Genomic DNA, 13,767 nt, shown 5'->3' on the forward strand with positions numbered 1-13,767 from the left:
CAAAAGTGAGACCAAGTCATCAAGGTGGGTGTTGAACAACACCCAGGATCATGAGAAAGGATTTCCCTTGTAGAGAGATGGAGAAACTTCCATTGATTAGCACAGCGGAGATTTGAAAGGGTGATACAACTGGATGGCATGGATGCCAGTGGGGGTAGGGGTTGGACAAGGGTGGTGGGAGAGAGTGACATGGAATCCATGGTCAGGATGAAGAGAAGGCCCCCTCACTCCTGGCTCTGCAATACTGGAGGCACCTTGAGAGAGTGGTGAGACAGTGTCAGCAGAACAAAGCCACGCTTCAGTTATAACCATGTATTCCAGGGCATGACCTAGGGGGATGTGTAAAATTCCAGAAGCTATAGTACAATCAGGTAGGAGGTTAGGGCAAGAGCAAATAGACCTGAGCCAAATGGAGGTGCAAGAAGAAAGGACTCAACCAATGCTGAGTAACTATCGATTAAGAGTTTGAAGGAAGCAGGTGGTTGGGACTTCAGAACAGTTGCACTAGGTTGTTGTCTTAGTCATCTAGTGCTGCTACAGGAGAAATACCACAAGTGGATGGCTTTAACAAAGAGAAGTTTATTCTCTCACAGTCTAGGAGGCTAGAAGTCTGAATTCAGGGCACGAGCTCCAGGGGAAGACTTTCTCTCTCTGTCGGCTCTGGGGGAAGTTCCTTGTCATCAGTCTTCCCCTGGTCTAGGAGCATTTTAGCATAGGGACCCCAGGGCCGAAGGACACTCTCTGGCCCTTGCTCTGCTTTCATGGTGGTAGGAGGTCCCCATGTCTCTCTGCTCACTTCTCTTTTATATCTCAAAAGAGATTGACTACATGATTCTGCTAATACTCAACCACAAAAAGACAAATAACCCAATTAAAAAATGGGCAAAGGATATGAACAGACACTTCAGTAAAGGAGACATTCAGGCAGCTAACGGATACATGAGGAAATGCTCTCAATCATTAGCCATTAGAGAAATGCAAATGAAAACTACAATGAGATTCCACCTCACTCCTACAAGGCTGGCATTAATCCAAAAAACACAAAATAGTCAATGTTCGAGAGGTTGTGGAGAGACTGGAACACTTACACACTGCTGGTGGGAATGTCAAGTGGTACAACAACTTTGGAAATCAATTTGGCACTTCCTTAAAAAGCTAGAAATAGAACTACCATATGATCCAGCAATCCCACTCTTTGGAATATATCCTAGAGAAATAAGAGTCTTTACATGAACAGATATATGCACACCCACGTTCATGGCAGCACTGTTTACGATAGCAAAAAGTTGGAAGCAACCAAGGTGCCCATCAACAGATGAATGTATGAATAAACTATGGTATATTCACACAATGGAATACTACGCATCGATAAAGAACAATGTTGAATCCATGACACATTTCATAACATGGAGAAATCTGGAAGACATTATGCTGAGTGAAATTAGTCAGTTGCAAAAGGACAAATATTGTATAATACCACTATTATAAGAACTGGAGAAACAGTTTAAGCAGAGAAGAAAATACTCTTTGATGATTATGAGAGAGGGGAGGGCGGGAGGGAGGGAAAGGGGTGTTCACTAATTAGAAAGTAGATAAGTTTCATTTTAGGTGAAGGGAAAGACGATACACAATACAGGAGTGGTCAACACAAATGGACTAAACCAAAAACAAAGAAGTTTCCTTAAAAAACTGAACACTTCAAAGGCCAGCATAGCAGGGGTGAGGATTTGGGGACCATGGTTTCAGGGGCCATCTAAGTCAATTGGCATAATAAAATCTATTAAGAAAACATTCGGCATCCTACTTTGGAGAGTGGCATCTGCAGTCTTAAACACTAGCAAGTGGCCATCTAAGATGCATCAATTGGTCTCAACCCACCTGGAATAAGTAATAATGAAGAACACCAAAGGCACAAAATAATTATGAGCCTGAGAGACAAGAAGGACTACATAAACCAGAGACTACATCATCCTGAGACCAGAAGAACTAGATGGTAGTTGGCCACAACCGATGACTGCCCTGATAGGGAACTCAACAGAGAAACCCTGGGGGAGCAAGAGAGCAGTGGGATGCAGACCCCAAATTCTTATAAAAAGACCAGACTTAATGGTCAGACTGGGACTGGAGGAACCCCAGAGGCCATGGACCCCAGACCTTTTGTCACCCCAGGCCGGGAACGATTCCCAAAGCCAACTCTTCAGACAGGGATTGGACTGGAATAGAGGATGGAAAATGAGACTGGTGAAGCACAAGCTTCTTGGATCAAGTGGTCACATGAGACTATGTTGGCATCTCCTGCCTGAAAGGGAGATGAGAGGGCAGAGGTGGCCAGAAGCTACCCAAATGTACATGAAGAGAGTGGAGGGAAGTACTGTCCTATCTCATCAGAGGGAGAGCAATTAGGAGTGTATAGCAAGGTGTATGTAAATTTTTGTATGAGAGACGGACCTGATTTGTAAACTTTCACTTAAAGCACAATAAAAATTAATATTAAAAAAAAGAAGTTTAAGACACAACCTCTCCCTGTAGATTGAGTTCTGCCTCATTAACATAACTACCTGTAATGCTGCCTTGTTAACATCATAGATTTACACACGCAGAAAAATCACATCGGATGATAAAATGGGGGACGATTACACAATACCAGGAATCATAGCCTAGCCAAGTTGACACATATTTTGGGGGGATACAATTCAATCCATGACAGTTATATATATTGAACAATCCAGCTTCAGTACTCCAAATAGTGATGTCATGGTGTGATGATGCAGTGGATTACAGGTGCCTGTTAAAATAAATGTATTTATAAGTGTATGTGTGTGTGTGTGAGTGTGTGTTTTTCTATATTTAAATTTTTTAATATAGAAAGATATTGTTTTTATAATAAAAAAAAGTCATTAAAAATCCTTTAAGTCTTCCCAGGTGGTGGTGGGCATTCCAGTGAATTTTAATTTGCTTAAATGTAAGATGAGGGGTCTAGCCTCAGTGGTCTCCCACTTTGATGTGTGTGATTCTCTCCCTACCAACTCATGTGCACAGGTAGACACAGAAAAATAAATATAAACCATCAACTGGTAGCAAACGCTATCATGATTTCAGCAGCACGCTTGCTAATTTATTTCTCTGAACACACTATTGGCCAATACTGTTGCAGGTAGAAACATCACGTAGCTAAACTGGGGCTGACTTGTGAGGATTTACGTGATTATTAAAATGCTAGGTGAGGATTGATGACTAGGGCTCAAGAGGCTGCTTGGTTGTTCTTCCCCAGCAGCCCTTTGGTCGCCAGTGCCTGGGGGCTGCTTGGCCAGCAGGCACAGCATTTACATATGTACCTTTAGGGGATTCTGTCCGTCAGAATCACCTAGGGAGTGTTTTTTAAAATACGCATGTCCAAGCCCCACCCAAACCAATTAAATCAAGTAAGCCAGATATTATCAAGAAGAGCAAAGAATTGCTAAAGGTGAAAAGGGATACCTTTTGTGTATAGCTTCCTAATTATAAATGAGAAATATATTAAAAAATCATTACAAATATTATTTTTCACTTGGTATCTCTGACTTGCCTTCCTCTAATTCAACTGGTTTATCTCTGACTTGCTTTCCTCTACTTCACCTGGTTTTAAGTTCTCAAAATCCCAGGGCTTTTATGTCCACTAATGTTTCTTTGAAGCCCTGGTGCCGCAGTGGTTAAGAGACCAGCTGCTAACCAAGAGGTTGACCATTCAAATCCACCAGCTGCTCTTCGGAAACCCTATGGCACAGTTCTACTCTGTCCCAAAGGGTGGCTATGAGTCAGAATCGACTTGACAGCAATGGCTTTTTTTGTTGTTTAATGTTTCTTTAGTACAGTTTAAAAAGGGTAAAGATTATTCTTTGAATATAATTATATTTATAATTATATTTGTATATAATTATTTATTAGGTGTATTTATAAAGGCAAATACTAAATATCAGCTAACTTCTTAAAAGCATCATTTTTCTTCTAAAATGGCAAAGATTGAAAGATTTTATATTTAAAGCAAAACATTAGATATTTTACATTGTTCTACCATAAAATACATAGTAAGTTGAAATATTAGGTCCTGTAAGGACCAGTAACATGTTATCATTTCTACCCAAAAGGAAGTAATAACTGTGGGGATTTCTAGTACATACTTGGAGGAGGGGGATCTCTTGAGACAACTGGTCAGAGTAGGATTACATAGAGAATGTCAAATTTTAAAGCCAAAAAAGAACCTTAGAGTTCATTTTGCAGGTTTAGAAGCCAAGGCCCTAAACACTTGAATTTTTATCTTAGGAATGCCACCATTTGTGGCATATTTTCCATGACAGTTAAAAAAAATAACTTGCCAAAAGAGTAATTCTGAATATGTATATTATTTAGCTTTGGAAGACTATTAAAACTGACTTTTGTGAAATAGGGTGAGACATTACCCTATGTTATTATAAATTATTAAATATTTAACCTTCTTAAAAAAACTGAAAAATTGTTGTTAAGAATGGCTGGTTGTAAGAGGACTATAATAAATGTAAGGAGCCCTGGTGGGCACAGTGGTTAAGTGCTCTACTGCTAACTGAAAGGTCAGCAGTTTGAACCCACCAGCCACTTCTCGGGAAAAAGATGTGGCAGTCTGCTCCCATAAAGATTCCAAACGAAAACCCACTGCCATTGAGTTGATTCCGACTCCTAGTGACCCTGTAGGACAGAGTAGAACTGCCCCATAGGGTTGTTGTTGTGTTGCTAGGTGCCATTGAGTCGATGCCGACCCCATGTGACAGAGTAGAACTGCCCCATAGGGTTTCCTAGGCTGTAATCTTTATGGGAGCAGATCGCCATGTCCTTCTCTCACAGTGCCCCTGAGTGGGTTTGAACTGCCAACATTTTGGTTAGCAGCCGAGTACTTAACCATTGCACCACCAGGGCTCCTTAGTCTAGCAAAGTAATCAATTAAAAATTTTTACCAACCTCCAAATGAGTCAGCAGTGTGACAACCAGCCAGAAAGTAGTGCACTCACGGCTGGTGTCCTTTGGGCACCGTAGTTTACAAGAAGCATCCCGAAACGTGAGTATAGCCATAGAAGGGCAACTCAGAGGTGAGAGAATGTTGAAACTGTATTGTAGGGTTTCAGAGGAACAAGTATTAGAATTAAGAGTGTTTCAAAAAAAAGAAGACTTAGGAAGACACAATAACCACCTTCAGATATTTGAGGGGCTCTTCAATGGCCATGTTTACACAGAAGTGGGATGATCACCCACCAAGAGGCCAGGAGGGAGCCCTGCCCTGGACAGAACTTCTTGTGGATAACTGCAAAGACCCCCTTCCCCAACTCAGAGACCCTGATTCTCTGAGATTCTTATTCCAGGACCTAAATAACAGTTCATGTTAACAAAATTTAAGAAAGAATCCACCACACATAAGAATGTGTGTGTGTGTGTGCGCATAGATACCCCATCTCACTGTCTAGCTAATTGTGTAAGAATATCCAAGGTAGAACAACTACTCTGTGTCCCACTATGCCAAGAACTCTGAGGGCTTCAAATCATGGTCCCTGATCTCAATGAATTTATCTCATCTGTCTAGTTATAGAAGGGGCAATGGTGGTTCAGTGGTAGAACTCTTGCCTTGTGTACAGGAGACCTTAGTTTGCTTCCTGGCCAAGGCACCTCAAGCACAGCCACCACCTGTCCGCCAGTGGAGACTTGCCTGTTGCTATGATGCTGAACAGGTTTTAGCAGAGCTTCCAGACTAAGACCAGAGTAGGAAGAAAGGCCTGGCAATCTCCTTCGGAAATCATTCAATGAAAAACCTACGGATCACAATGGACCAATCCACAACTGATCATGGGAATGGCACAGGACCAGGCAGTATATCATCCCATTGTGCATGGGGTCACCCTGAGTCGGGGGCCGACTCAATGGCAGCAAACATCATCTAGTTATTGAGACAGGACTAATGTACCTGAGAAAACCAGAGAAACCAGGAGACACCATGGAACTCTTCTTCCTGCAGTCCTCACCTCTTCATTCTCCCGACTGCCCTTTGCTGTCCCTTCTTTACCAAAACACAAAAAAGCGTAAAATAAATTAACTCACTCTGTAATTCACTCACCTTAACTCCATTCAAAAAGGTTACATAGGCATTAGAAAAAAAAAAAAAAAATCTGTTGCCTTCAAGTTGATTCTGACTCATGGTGACCCCATGTGCTACAGAGTAGAACTGCTTCATAGGGTTTTCTTAGCTGTGACATTTCAGAAACAGATCACCAGGCCTTTCTTCCTTGGTGCTGTTGGGTGGGCTCGAACCACCAACCTTTAGGTTCCTAGTTGAGTGCAAACCATTTGTGCCACCCAGAGACTTCTTAGGTACATATGCATGAAACCTGGAAAAAAAAGTAGAAAAATATCTCTTTCTATTCTTCCTTCTTAGTTAAGCAGTACCAAGATAGTATTTATTGTCAAAACATAATAAATATGGCTTGAGAAATCAGCTTACATGCAGTCCAAGTTTAAATTTTTTAAATCATCCCCACTTGTCCGTAACAGCAGCAGATGGACAAAGGAAGAAGTGGAATGTGGTCACATTTCGTACCAATAGTACAGAACCTTTCAGATTGCAGCAAGTAATTTGCCATCTGCAACCTGCAGCCTTCGGTTCCTGCTGAGGCACTGATTCAAGATTCAGGGTTTGGGTTTTCCAAGTTTGAACAAAAGTATTAAGCAGGTTACTACTTGTGGTTTTTATGGATGGATGGTAAACACACTAAGCTACCTGCCCTCCTGAAGAATCCAGCAACCTGAAGGCCATGCTTTCATAGGAAAGTGGACTCTTTAGATAGAATTTGATTTCATAGAACATGAGAGGTCTAAGATTAGATGGGTGAGACAGTGGTGGTTCAGTGGTAGAGTTCCCACCTTCCATGCAGGAGACCCAGGTTCAATTCCCAACCAGTGCTCCTCGTGTGCAGCCACCACCATCTGCCCGTAGAGGCTTGCATGTTGCTATGATGCTGAACAGGTTTTAGCAGAGCTTCAGACTAGAAAGAAAGGCCTGGCAATCTACTTCCAAGAATCAGCCAATGAAAACCCTGTGGGTCACAAGGGTCCAGTCCATAACCAATCATGGGGATGGCACAGGATTGGGCAGCGTTTCATTCTGTTGTGCGTGGGGTTGCCGTAAGTTGGGGGCCAACTCAAGGGTGGCTAACAACAACATCAACAGGATTAGATGGACAGACTAGCTTCCCATTATCCTTGAGCAGATTGTCCTTTCTGGGGACTCTGCTCAGTGCCAGAGATCAGCTTCCTATGGTTTCCGTTCAGTGACGCCCAGGAACACAAGAGCTACAAGGTATACTCCCTGTCCTCAGTGTGGTTATAGCCCTGGTGTAAAGATACTGGGTTTTGAAAACAGGGTCAAGCTAGTGTAAGTTTAGAACCAACAATAAGTAGGTAGGCACAAGGAAATGGGAGTTTAAATCTGTGAACCCTTTTTAGGCAGTTTTAGTATACATATATATAAAAATGAGCGTTTTTTTTTTAATATTTGTCTTTTTTTTTTTGTAATTTAGATGAAGGTTTACAGAACAAACTAGTTTCTCATCAAACAGTATACACGTTTTTCCATGACATTGGTTAATAACCCCACAACATGTCGACACTTTCCCTTCTCAACCCTGGGTTCCCTATTACCAGCTTTCCTCTTCCCTCCTGCCTTCCAGTCCCTGCCCCAGGCCTGGTACACCCCTTTAGTCTTGGTTCATTCCATGGGCCTGTTCGATCTTTGCCTGAAGGGTGAGCTTCAGGATTGACCTCATTACCGAACTGAAAGGGTGTCTGGGGCCATACTCTGAGGGTTTCTCCAGTCTCTGTCAGGCCAGCAAGTCTAGTCTTTCTTTTCGAGTTAGAATTGTGTGCTACATTTTTCTCCAGCTCTTTCTGGGACCATCTACAGTGATCCCTGTCAGAGCAGTCAGTGGTGGTAGCCGGGTACCATCTTGTTGTACTGGACTCAGTCTGGTGGAGGCCGTGGTAGATGTGGTCCATTAGTCCTTTGGACTCATCTTTCCCTTGTATCTTTAGTTTTCTTCATTCTTCCTTGCTCCCGAAGGGGTGGGACTATTCAAGTATCCTAGGGATGGCACTGGGTTTTTGGGAGGTGGCCACTCACAGGCTTTTAAAACCCCAGACATCAGCGTGTGTTTTGACCCAGCATTTGAACTTCTAGGAGTTTATCCTAAGGAAATTTTCAGACACATGGTCTACAATGAATTTTCTGGGATATCTGTTCTTAACTTTGTTTATAATCCTTCAGGTATCAATGCAAATGTCAAGTCCTCAAAGAGGCTACTCGGCTACCCTGTCTAAAGCACACCACTGCCCTCCCCCATCACTCCTGTCCCATTACTCAGTTCCTTCCCTTCATAGATCTTTGTACACCCTGCAATTGTTTATTGGTTTACTTGTTTGTTAGCTGTTTTCCTGGCTGGATTGTAAATTGCACGTGGGCAGGGAGTCCTTATCTCCAGTTCCTAAAATAATACCTGGCACGTAAAGAGTATCCTGTAAATATATATCTGTGATGGTTAAGATTTTGCGTCAACTTGGCTGGGCCGTGATTCTCTGTGTTTTGGGAGTGGTATAATGTTATGATCACTTCCCTTTTGAGATTTGATCTGTGATCACCCCCCTGATGGGATCTGCTCTGAGTAGCCAATCAGCTGAAAGGGAGTTTCCTTGGACGTGCGGCTTCCTTTGAATATAAGCAGACATTCTGGCAAAGCTTGGAGGCTTTTTGCTCATGCTGGATCCTGCAGCTGGTTCCTGTTCATCTGACCTCTAGTTCTTGAGACTTGAGCTAGCAGGTTACCTGTGATCTTGCCTGGCAGTCTTGGGATTCATCCATCTTCGCAGCCTGTGAGCAAGAGCCCTGCTCTGTGACTCGCTGATCTTGGGTTCGCCAGCCCCTGTAGCTACATGAATCAGGAGAAGCCTCTAGCCTGACCCATGGACTTGGGACATTCCAGCCTCTACAACCACGTGAGCCATTTCCTTGATATAAATCTCTATATAACTAAAATACATATTTATATGCTTTACTGGTTTTCCTTCTCTAATGAGCCCAGCCTAAGACAATAACTGTTGAGTGAAATAAATGAATGAATAACAAAAAATTGGGGAAAATTTAAATCCTAATCATTAGGGGATTGATTAAATAAACTATGGTATATCCATACAAAGAGGTACTGTGCAGTCATTAACAATGATCATGTAGATTATGCCCTACATAAAGATGTACCCTACCTGTTGTTGAGTGAAAAAGATAAGTGAGAGAATGAGTCTGTAATATGGTCCCTGTATTGGTCAGGCCTCCTGGTAACAAACCACAGCATCTACTCTGCAGAGTTTAAGAAAGAGAAAAGAAAAGTTTATTATAGGCTATTGAAAGAGACCTAGTTGCACAATGGTCAGGCACTCGGCCACTAACCAAAAGATCAGAGGTTCAAACACAGCAGGCACTCCGAAAGGGAAAAGACCTGCTGAAATTCTCATAAGACCAGACTTAATGGTCTGACTGAGACTGGAAGGACCCCAGTGGTCATGTCCCCTAGACCTTCTGTTGGCCCAGGACAGGAACCATTCCCGAAGCCAACTCTTCAGACATGGATTGGACTGGACAATGGGTTGGAGAGGGATGCTGGTGAGGAGTGAGCTTCTTGGATCAGGTGGACACTTGAGACTATATTGGCATCTCCTGCCTGGAGGGGAGATAAGAGGGTGGAGGGGGTTAGAAGCTGGCGAAATGGACACAAAAAGAGAGAGTGGAGGGAAACAGCAGACTGTCTCATTGCAGGGAGAGTAATTGGGAGTGTGTAGCAAGGCGTATATAGGTTTTTGTGTGAGAGACTGACTTGATTTGTAAACTTACACTTAAAGCACAATAAAAATTATTTAAAAAAAAACCTGGTGACCTGCTTCTATAAAGGTTACAGCCTAGGAAACCCTATGGGGCAGTTCTACTGAGTCATGCAAGGTCCCTATGAGTCAGAATTGACGTGATGGCACCCAGCAACGACAACATGGGCTGTTGGGTAACTCACAGACCTTCCAGGGTACAAGGAGGGGTTCCATAGACAAAGTACAAATTGGGAACCAAGACATGAGTTCTGTGCCACCTTGACTGCTGATGAGGTGTGTAAACTGTGGGTGAGGCTCCTAACCTCTCTGTTCTTAAGGCAAATGTGAATAATAAAACCTTCCCTGTCTCTACCACAGGACTGCTGTGAGGACAAATAAGATGACAGGCATGAAAGCCCTTTGAAAAGTTAAACAAACAGGAGTGTATACATTTGCATCATCATTGCCAGGTGATTTGGAATGTCTGAGCACAAATACTTTATACCAAAGTCTCATTACTTGGCATTGGGATGCCATTAGCCCTCTCCATTAACTAACTATACATCACTAAGCATTAGATTGCCGCATGACAATGCTCTGGACACAAAGGTTGGTAATTCTAGGCTATTGTGTGTTTGCTAAGCTTGTCCTAAAAGTATTTTCTGTGCCCTTTTGTGACTTCAGCCACTGTTTCTTTGGGGTGACCTGTGCCTCTGCTTTGGGCCTTGTCCTTTGCTCCAGCCTTACCAAGCTTGCCATCTGCAGGTGTCTTAGTTACCTACTGCTGCCATAATAAAAGATACAGGTGGGTGGCCTTAAAGAACAAGAATTTAATTTCTCACTGTTCAGGAGGCTGGAAGCCTGAATTCAGGGTGTGGCTCTAGAGGAAGGACTTTTTTTTTACTATTTTAGCTCCTAGTCGCTGTCAGCAATCCTTGGCTTTCCTGGGCATATGGATGCATCTGCCATGTGTGTCTGTATTTATATGGTGCCTTCCCCATGTGTGTGTTGCTGTGTCTGTTCTGCTCTTTTTATAACTCAGAAGTGATTAGGTTTAGGACCTACCCTACTAGTGTGTGGCCTAATTAACGTAACAAAGAAATCCCTGTCTCCAAACTGATCACATCCACTGGCCTAGGGGCCAGGACTTCAATACATATTTTGGGGAGGCTCAATTCAATCCGTAACACCAGGCGACATGCTGTTCTGATCTCTGGTATCTACACTGTGACAGCCACAAAGCTTGGCTTCTTCTCTGACAGTCATCATCCTCATTGCCATGTGAGCTGACGCCTAGCACACCAGTGTTCAAAGTCTCTGTCAACCAGGGTTTCATGTATGTGTTAAGCAACTGACTACGTATATAGCAAAGGCTGGACTCAATGAGTTTTTATATTTCCATACAATTCCATTTTTTGTGTATCTTCCATATATATATGTAATTTTATTTGTTTTGTTGTTAAGAATATACATAGCAAAACATACACCAATTCAACAGTTTCTATACGTACCATTTAGTAACATCGATCACATTCTTTGAGTTGTGCAGCCATTCTCACCCTCCTTTTCTGAGTTGTCCCTCCCTCATTACCATAAATTCACTGCCACCTAAGGTACCTATCTAATCTTTTCAGTTGCTGTTGTCAATTTGATCCTATATAGATAGCTCTTAAAAGACCATAATGCTTAAGGTAGATATTTTTTACTAGTTAACCTGAACTATTGTTTGGTTTTAAGAAGACTTCAGAGGATATTTTTGGTTTAAGGCTTAAAGATTATCTCAGGGCAGTAGTTTCAGGGGTTCATCCAAACTTCATGACTCCAGAAGTCTGGATTTCATGAGAATTTGAAATTCTGTTCTGTATTTTCCCTCTTCTCATCAGGATCCCTTTATGGAATCTTTGATCAATATGTTCAGTAATGGTAGCTGGGCACCATCTAGTTCTTCTGGTCTCATGGCAAAGGAGGCAGTTGTTCATGGAGGCAATTAGCCACACATTCCATATATTCCTCCTATCCTGCTCTCCTTTTTCCTCTGTTGTTCCAAGCCAATAGAGATCCATTGTTGTGCCTTGGATGGCCGCTTGCAAGCCCATAAGACCCCAAGCACTAGGAGAGAGAACAGAGGCACTAAACATGTTATTAGGCCAGTTAACTGAGATGTCCCATGAAACCATGACCCTAAACCTCCAAACCAAGAAACCAAATCCCATGAGGCTTTTTGTTGTACACAAGTAGCCTCAGCAGCTACTCTTCTTTTTTTTTCCTTGTTAATGTTTGACATATATTTTGATTATTAGGTTCTGGTCAGATATATACTTTCTGAAGATACTCCCCCAGGCGGTATCTTGCTTGTCTTTTCACTTTCTTTGTAAAGTCTTTTGATGAACAAAAGTTTTTAATTTTGATGAGATCCCATTTATTTATTTTGTCTTTTGCTATTTGTGCTTTTGTTATTACGTTAGATAATTCATTGTTGAAAGCTAGGCCTGACATTATTGCCCCTGCTTTTTCTTCTAAGAATTTTTTGGTTTTAGTTTATATATTTAGGTCCCTAATCCATATTGAGTTTTTTTGTGTGTATGGTGTGAGGCATGGATCCTGTTTCATTTTTCTGCATGTGGGAATCCAATTTTCCCAGCACCACTTATCGAGGAGAATCTTCTTTCCCCTATCAAATGGACTTAGCCCCCTTCTCAAAAATCAGTTGACCTTTTCTGGACTCTCAATTCTATTCCATTGGTCTTTGTGTCTATTGTTATGCCAATACCAGACTGCGTTGATTACTGTAGCTGTATAGTATGTTTTAAAATCAGGAAGTGTGAGTCCTCCTACTTTGTTATTCTCTTTCAACATTGTTTTAGCCATTTGGGGCTTCCAGCCATTCCATGTAAGGTTGATGATTGGTTCTTCTTTCTCTGTAAAGAAGGCTGTTGGAATTTTTTTTTCTTTTTTTATTGTACTTTAAATGAAGGTTTACAGAGCAAATTAGTGTCTCATTAAACAGTTAATACACAAATTGTTTTGTGAGATTGGTTGCCAACTCCACAGCATGTCAACACTCTTCCCCTCTCAACCTTGGGTTCCCTGTTACCAGCTTTCCTGTCCCCTCCTGCCTTTTCCCTGCCCCTGAGGTGGTGTGCTCATTTACTCTTGTTTTGTTTTATGGGCCTGTCTAAGCTTTGGCTGAAGGATGAGCCTCAGGAGTGACTTCAGCAGTGAATTAAAAGGGTGTCCGGGGGCCATACTCTCAGGGTTTCTCCAGTCTCTGTCAGGCCAGCAAGCCTGGTCTTTCTTTTTTTTTTTTTTTAAATAATTTTTGTTGTGCTTTAAGTGAACGTTTACGAATCAAGTCAGTCTGTCACATATAAGCTTATATACACCTTACTCCATACTCCCACTTACTCTCCCCCTAATGAGTCAGCCTGCTCCCTCCTTCTAGTCTCTCCTTTCATGACGGTTTTGTGGTCTTTCTTTTTGAGTTAGAATTTTGTTCTACATTTTTCTCCAGCTCTGGGACCCTCTATTGTGATCCCTGTCAGAGAAGTCAGTGGTGGTAGCCAGGCATCTTCTAGTTGTGATGGACTCAGTCTGGTGGAGGCTGTGGTAGTTGTGGTCCATTAGTCCTTTGGACTAATCTTTCCCTTGTGTCTTTGGTTTTCTTCATTCTCCCTTGCTCCAGACAGGGTGGGACCAGTGGAGTATCATAGGGGGCCGCTTACAAGCTTTTAAGACCACAGGCGCTACTCACAAGCAGAATATAGAACATTTTGTTTGTAAACAGTGTTATGCCAGTTGAGCCAGCTGTCTTTTGCCCTCAGCCCAGTAATCGTCCCCAGCCCTCAGCCCAGTAATTCTGTCCCTCAGGGA

At 42.3% G+C, this 13,767-nt stretch overlaps 1 protein-coding gene across 9 annotated transcripts in view; it reads left to right on the top strand.

Annotated features, from left to right (window-relative positions):
- Positions 1-13,767, top strand: part of CLYBL (citramalyl-CoA lyase) — a 341,524-nt gene that overhangs the window by 243,466 nt on the left and 84,291 nt on the right. The gene's annotated exons all lie outside the window — the stretch shown is intronic.

Source organism: Elephas maximus, chromosome 23 (genome assembly GCF_024166365.1).
Source record: "Elephas maximus indicus isolate mEleMax1 chromosome 23, mEleMax1 primary haplotype, whole genome shotgun sequence".
Taxonomy (NCBI): Eukaryota; Metazoa; Chordata; class Mammalia; order Proboscidea; family Elephantidae; genus Elephas; species Elephas maximus.